This window comes from Myodes glareolus, chromosome 11, assembly GCF_982192425.1.
Source record: "Myodes glareolus chromosome 11, mMyoGla1.1, whole genome shotgun sequence".
In the NCBI taxonomy this organism is placed as follows: Eukaryota; Metazoa; Chordata; class Mammalia; order Rodentia; family Cricetidae; genus Myodes; species Myodes glareolus.
The window spans coordinates 6,169,093-6,174,925 of NC_142036.1; the positions used below are offsets into that span (position 1 = coordinate 6,169,093).

The window sequence follows — 5,833 nt, forward strand, 5'->3', positions numbered from 1 at the left end:
AAGGCAATAAACTTAAGATCAGATTAATATGAATAACCTCAGTCCTATTCTAACTGACATGTGTACACACTGGGTAAATAAATCAGTTCTATAAAAATTGATTAGTGATATTTTTGTTAACTTATAAGATTTACACCTATGTGGTAGTACTTTATGATGTAAATGTCTCTTCCATTCTGAGAAATTGAAATTCTGCTGCACAACATGGGTAGAATTTAAAAAAAAAAAAATCATGCTACTTAAGACGGTGAGAGGAGTTTTGGTTTGGTAGGATGATGTTTATGTGAACTTTACTGGTAAAATTTATATTACACATTATTCAAAGCTACTTCAAAAAGTTCAAGTTACTTCGAATCCAGAGATAATTCTGTCACTATGCATCAACACAGTTTTCCCTTCTTTAGTGTTTTATTACTGAGAAGTATGTAAATGGGGGTCAATTAACATCATTTTATTTATAGAGAAGGAGGTAGAAAAACAGACACTCAGAAGATTATTTCTGTGTAAATCTTCAGGCTAGTCGTCTCTGTCATCTCAGTCCCAGGGCAACTTCCTGCTCCTCCAGGGTTTCTGACACACTCAGAATGTGGTTGCAGCACTGTGTGCTGCACAGTAATAAACCGCAGAGTCTTCAGATGTCAGGCTTCTGAGTTCCATGTAGGCTGTGTTGGAGGATGTGTCTGAAGTCAGTGTGGCCTTGCCCTGGAACTTCTCGTTGTATTTAGTGTCATCATCTCCAGGATAAATCCATGCAATCCACTCCAGGCCCTGACCAGGACTCTGCTTCACCCAGTGAATATTGTAATAACTGATATCGTCAGAGACCCTGCAGGACAATTTCACTGAGGTCCCAGGCTTCACAAGCTCAGGCCCAGACTGCTGCAGCTGTACCTGGGAGTGGACACCTGTAGAGAAAAGACAGTTTAGGTATCATTGTCACCTCTGTCCCTGTTCCCTCTTCAGATTTGGAACTGGAATGCCCCTTTACCTGTAGTTAGTGACATGAGGAAGAGAGTTATCCAGCTCCACTCCATGGTAAGGACCTGTGTGCTCTGTGACTGTGGAGAGGACACTGATCATATGTTGTTCTGGGGTGTGGACATCTCTATATTTACCATGTGATTTGTATATTCATGAACAGTGTACCTCTTAGATAAGATCCTAGTACAGTTTTAGAAGAAAGAGGGAGGGGACCTTGGGTCAGGCAGGAGGATGCTAAAGTCCAGTTCTAATCCTATCTGTATAAATTAAGCACCTACTATCCACAATCCTTGTGTAGACCTGTGGATGTAACACCAAGACATAAGCTCACAGTTTACAATGTGACTTGAGCTATAGACAGCTGTTCCTCTTGTGACAAAAGATTTACAGTTAGTAGTTGTGAAAAGAATTTCAAAACTAGTATATTATGAGAACTTCTTGTCTTTTCTCATATACATGAAGTTGGCAAGTGTTGCTCTAGAAGATTGCATACTAAAACACCTACACAAATGATTAAAAGAGAAAATTTCTCAGAAATTTTTGCACACAAATGTTATTGCAGCATTGCCTATAGTAGATCAATTATAGACACAAACTACATGTCTTTGAACAAATGACTGTATCAAGAAAACATGATACATATGCTATAAAACATAATTTATTCATCAGTAATGTATAAGGAAGTTATATAACTTTGAGGAAAATGAATGCAATTGGTGATAACATTATTAAGTAATTTAACACCCTCTCAGAAACAGATATTTTCTGAGTTTTATTTATAGTCCTTATATATCATATAGTTAGAAATAATTGCGAACGCACACATATATAAGAACGTAGAACTGAAAATGTCCAATGGAATAAAAGTGACAAATGTAGAGGGGCAAGAAAATGATAAGTTGACTTTGTAGGGAAAATATGTACAGTTGACATTATACATCTATATGAAAATTGTAAATATATGGAATATTGCTATTTCAGAATGATTTTGTTTATCCCTTGAAATTGTCATTTATGAATGCAATATTCTTGATCATATTCTCACCCACTATATCCCTCATGCTCCCTATATGATCTCCCAAAACAAAGGATGTGCCTTCTAACATATTGATCTCTTTTGTTTTATTAATGAATAACTCAGTTAGTCTAATAAATGCTGTTTGTTTGGATATGGTGGGCCTTATCTACTAGGTCATGAGTAACCTCCAAGTGGGCACACTTCTAGAATAAAAGTGATTTTAACTTCTAAGAATTCTTCCAGTCCTAACATCTCCTCTTACTGATCCATGGGGCGTCCCTCCCCCACCTGTGTTGTAGTCTTTTAAGATATACTGGGTTTAGTAGGGGGAGGGGCAGGGCACACATGTGCCAAGGACATAGAAGACAATTTATTGTGTTCAGTTGTTCTCTTCTTCTAAGAGGTGGCTTTCAGAAATCAAACTAACTTTGTCAGTTTTGCCAAGAGACGTATTTACTTGCTTAGCCTTTCCACAGGCTTTGCCACTGTAATTTTAACTGATTTGATTTTGTGCAGGACCTAGGTTGGTTTCAAGAGCTGCTAGGAGGTCATTTGTGCAATGAGAACATTTCAATCTCTGTGGATAGAATTCCATGACTTTCAACCTCATTCTCTGAAAATTACATTCTTTCTTTTCTCTGTTTCATGATGATCGTTAATTTGGTGGAAAGGAGGACCTTGATAAAGAGGATTCACTGTGGCTGAGTATTCAGTTGTACATTATCTGCACTTTGACCACTCATGAATGTCTACAGGGATCATTACACACTGCACAAAGATGCTTCTGTGTCAAGGCTGAAATCAGCACTAATCTATTATACATAAACATATATATTTATAGGCAGTTAGACAACATGACCATAAGCAATACAACTAGAGTCTACTTGGGCTATATCATTCCTAGTCATGAGTTTTTGAACAAGTTCACCTGGGAAGAAGTCTTTCCTAAGGAGTAGGTCACAATTCCAATTAGAAAGTGGTTATTCAGCATGTAACAGGAACCACTAGTAGGTACCTCTTACCCGGAGGCTGATAGAAGGGAATGCAAGGCCTGATACTCTGTGAGATTATTGATGTCTTTATCTCCCTGCATCCTTCATAGTACCTTCTTGTATTAGAAAACATAGCCAGCAGAAAGAATTTCCTGTTTAGTTCTAGATTGAATTCTCTATGGTCTGCAACCAAAGTCCTTAGTTCATCCATGAAATTCATATTAAAACATCTCCAATGCTACATTATTGGCTCAAAAAGAATGACTGTAAACAAGCAAATAAAAGACAACAAATGCAGACATGGATGTAGGAAAAGGGTAATCTATAGACACATGTTGATGTAAGTGTAAACTTCTGTTTTGACTTTAGAAATCAGGTTGCGGATAGCTAAAATAATACTGTACAATAAAAGAACATCTGGCTATTACAAATAGTGCTGCTATGAACATAGTTGAACAAATGCTTTTGTGGTATGATAGGGCATCTCTTGGGTATATTCCCAAGAGTGGAATTGCTGGGTCCTGAGGGAGGTTGACTCCCAGTTTCCTGAGAAACCGCCACACTGATTTCCACAGTGGCTGCTCAAGTTTGCATTCCCACCAACAATGGATGAGTGTTCCCCTCCCTCCACATCCTCTCCAGCATAGGCTATCATTGGTGTTTTTGAGTTTGGCTATTCTGACAGGTGTAAGATGATATCTCAAAGTTGTTTTGACCTAGGTGCCCCTCAGTAGAAGAATGGTTAGTAAAGGTGTGGAACATATACACATTAGAGTTCTACTCAGCGGTAAAAAACAATGACATCTTGAATTTTGCATGCAAATGGATGGAAATAGAAAACGCCTTACTGAGTGAGGTAAGCCAGACCCAAAAAGAGGAATATGGTATGTATTCATTCATATGCGGATTCTAACCATAATTAAAGGTCTTTGAGCCTATTATTCGTGATCATAGAGAAGCTAAATAAGAACGTGAACCTGTTGAAAATCATGTAGCTATCTGCCTGGAGATTGGAAATAGTCAAGAGTCCCAGGTAACCTCGGGTGCATGGGGGGGTGGGAGGGTTGTTGGAAGGGGAGAGGGTTAGAGAGAAGGGAGTAGGGGAGGAATGGGGAAAGCTAGGTGGACTGGGATGTGGGGAGGGAGGAAGGATGAATATGAGATCAGGGAAGAATATATCTCAACTAAGGGAGTCATTTTAGGGTTTACAGGAGACTTGATTATAAATGGGATCCCAGGTCCGAGGAGAGATCCCCAGACTGTTCTCTAGACAGAGGAGAGGGTGCCTGAACCGGCCTTGGCCTATAACCATACTGATGAAGATTTTGCTTATCACCATAGATCTTTCATCTGACGATGGATGGCGATACAGATGGAGACCCACATTGGAGCACCGGACTGAGCCCATCATGGTCCAAATGAGGGGCAGAAAAAGGAAGAACATGAAAAAAACTCAGGTCCGCGAGGGGTGCGAGCACCCACTGATACAAGGGGACTGATCTAATGAGAGTTCAACAATGCCACTTGGACTGGGACTGAACGAGCATGTGATCCAAACAGATTTTCTGAATATGGCTGGATCTCTGAATGTGGCTGGTCCGGAGCCTTTCTGAAAAGCCACTGACAATGACACTGGGACTTGTTTCTTCTGCATATACTGGATTTTTGGGATCCAGTCTGTTCAGATACTCACCTTCAGGGACCTGGAAGGAGTGGGGAGGAACTTGAACTTCCCACAGGGCTGGAAGCCCTGACTGCTCTTAGGGATGAAGAGGGAGGAGGAGGGGGAGGGGGGAGTGGGACAGTGTTGGGAGGAGGGGCGGAAATGAAAACTTTCATAATTTAATAAACTTTTTAAAAAAAGAACATCTGGAGGTATCACCATCCCTGATTTCAACCTGTACTGTAGAGAAATGTTATAAAAATTTTGTTGTATTGACATAAAAAGAGACAGGTAGATCAATGGACTTGAACTGAAGGCCCAGAGGTAAATTCACACACCTATGGGCACTTGGTTTTTGAGAAGGAAGAAAAAATTATACAATGGAAAAAGAAAGCATCTTCAAAAATGGTGGTCTAAATGGATGTCAGCATGCAGAAGAGTACAAATAGGTCCACATCTATCACCCTGCAAAAACTCAAGGCAAAGTGGATAAAAGACATCAATATAAAACGAAATACAGTGCACCTGATAGATGATCAAGTGGGGAATAGACTTGAACACATTGGCACAGGAGAAAATTTCCTGAATAGAGCATCAATTGCACAGGCAATAAGATCGCCAATTAACATATGGCACCAGATGAAAATAAAAAGCTTTTGTAAGGCAAAGGAAACTATCAAAGAAACTATATGGCAGTTTACAGAGCTCAATAAAAATTAATAAAAAGCAAAAATTCAATAAATTCAATGTTGGAGAAGCACTTTAAAAAGATTTTAAACATTGTTAGTCATCATGAACACTGACAGGACTCTGACGCTGTCTCTCAGAGGTCCCCAATACAAAATAACTCTGAGATTACATCTTATACCTGTCATAATGGCTAACATTAAAATCATAACAATACATCATCCTGCAGAGGATATAGAGCAAGAGAAACTCTCTTCCACTGATGATGGGAGTGCAAACTTGTGCAGACACTTTGGAAATCATATGTAATTTACCCAGAAATGGGGAAACTCTACCACAAGATCTACCTATACCAATCTCGAGCATATACTGAAATGACACTCCACCTTGTCACAATGATACTTGCTCAACTGTATTCATAGCAGCATTATACATAATAGCTAGAAACTGCAAACAAACTAGATGTCCCTCAACAGAGAGTGAATAAAGAAA

The 5,833-nt window shown here is 39.3% G+C and overlaps 1 pseudogene; it reads right to left on the minus strand.

Annotated features, from left to right (window-relative positions):
- Positions 1–579: 579 nt before the first annotated feature.
- On the minus strand, positions 580–1,034 carry LOC148120316 (immunoglobulin heavy variable 1-84 pseudogene; annotated as a pseudogene).
- Between the last annotated feature and the right edge of the window lie 4,799 nt (positions 1,035–5,833).